At 37.7% G+C, this 1,870-nt stretch overlaps 1 protein-coding gene across 1 annotated transcript in view; it reads left to right on the forward strand.

Annotated features, from left to right (window-relative positions):
* si:dkeyp-74b6.2 (cerebellin-1) overlaps positions 1 to 1,870 on the forward strand; it is a 6,380-nt gene continuing 4,510 nt past the window's right edge. The window contains exon 1 of the mRNA XM_024288013.1: positions 1 to 141. The gene's annotated coding sequence lies outside the window, so the exon portion shown is untranslated. The remainder of the gene's footprint in view (positions 142 to 1,870) is intronic.

A 1,870-nucleotide genomic window follows, 5' to 3' on the forward strand; every position in this document is an offset into this window, starting at 1 on the left:
ATATGGACATATGCAGCAGCAGGAGGTTCCTGGATCATGGTCAGAAGGGAGGAGGAGGAGGAGGAGGAGCAGGAGATGAAGCTGAGGTATTTGAAGAGCAAAGGCTCTGATGGGCTGGAGCTGTTTGTGGCAGCAGATCAGGTAGGTTATCTTCTGGGTGTTTGTCTGCTGTCATTGTGTTGCCATTGTTGTTGTTTGCTGTGCAGTTTTTGTCGTCACTGTGGTGTTATAATTGTTGATTTTTATTTATTTATTTATTTATTTTGTTTTACTTGTACTTTAAAAATATTCTTTTCTGAATTTAGATTGATCAAAAATTGTGTTTCAAATCTTCTCAAAATTTCCTTTGATTTCTTTTTAACTTCATGTTTGTGTGAAAGAATGCAAACGTGTGTGTGTGTTTGTGCGAGTTTGGAGGGTGTTGTTTACTCACAGATGGCCTCTCTGTTAGTGCTGGTCCACACCCATAAGTCCAGTTGGCAGGACTGGTTCAGGCCAGAATGTGATGCAGTAACCAGTCCTGCCTCAGTGGGTCGTGCAGCTGTCCGTCCCATTGAAGTTCTACACTATGACCCAGTTCTGACCTCTGGATCTCATCTAACTCTGCATGTGTTTTGTTGAGCAAACAGTTGCAGCAGAGCAGACTTTTTAAATACAGGAAGAAGAAAAATCAAATGAAGCCATTTGTGCTGTTCTTCTTTCCATTTACAATGAAGTAAAAATGAGGGATCCTGTAGAAAGACGAATATCTCCGTTTATTGATCAATCAACAGCTCCCTTTGAACCAATGAGCATGAGCTTTGGGTATTACAGTAACAAGTGGATGATATCACAGATATACCAGGAGAAATGAGCTTCCTTTGGGAGGGAGATCCTCAAAGATTGTTGGCTGAAGCTCACAGTAGAACTGAAGATGGATGAACTCATATGTGGATAAATGGATAGAAAGACAAACAGATATATGAATTAGATTATGTATGGGTTAACAATAGGATGGGTGAATTGATGGATGATTGGTTGATTTAATAGTGGAATGATAAATATATGATTGACTATTGAAAGGAGGTAATAACAGGATAATGAATGAATGACAAGATGGGTGGAAGGATGAATGGATAAAAAAGTAAATGTTTAGTTTGATGTTATGTTGATGGACAATTAGTTATTGGATGGACAGGCAGATGGGTGGATGGTCAGGTGTTAGTTAGTTGGGTATGTATGTAGGTAATTAGTTAGTTAGGTAATTAGTTAATCAGTCAGATGAGTAGTTAGTTAGTTAGTTGTGTATGTATATATGTAGATAAGTTGTTAACTAGGTAATTGGTTAATCAGTCCGGTAAGTAGTTAGTTTGGTAAGTAGTTAGTCAGTTAGCCAAGTAGCTGGTTAGTCAGTCAGTGAGGTAAGTAGTTAGTTAGTGAATTAGTCAGTCAGGTAAGTAGTCCGTCAAATGAGTAGTCAGTCTGTCAATCAATCAGTGAATCAATCAGGTAAGTAGTTAGTCAGTTAGATAAGTAGTTATGTAAGTAAGAATTAAGTTAGCAATTTAGGTAGTAGTCAGGTAAGTAGTTGGTTAGGTAAGTAGTTAGTCATTTAGGTAAGTAGTTAGTAAGACAAGTAGTTGGTAAGTCAGGTACGTAATTAGTTAGGTAAGTAGTTAGTCTGTCAGTCAGTGAGGTAAGTAGTTAGATAGACAATTAGTTAGACACACAGCTAGCTAGTTAGTTAGTTAGTTATTTAGTTAGTTAGTTAATTAATCAGTTAGGTAAGTAGTTAGTTAGGTAAGTAGCTGGTTAGTCAGTCAGTCAGTGACTTAAGTAGTTAGTTAGTTAGTTGGTTGGTTGGTTGGTTGGTTGGTTGGTTGGTTGGTTG

Source organism: Oryzias melastigma, linkage group LG18 (genome assembly GCF_002922805.2).
Source record: "Oryzias melastigma strain HK-1 linkage group LG18, ASM292280v2, whole genome shotgun sequence".
Classification (NCBI taxonomy): Eukaryota; Metazoa; Chordata; class Actinopteri; order Beloniformes; family Adrianichthyidae; genus Oryzias; species Oryzias melastigma.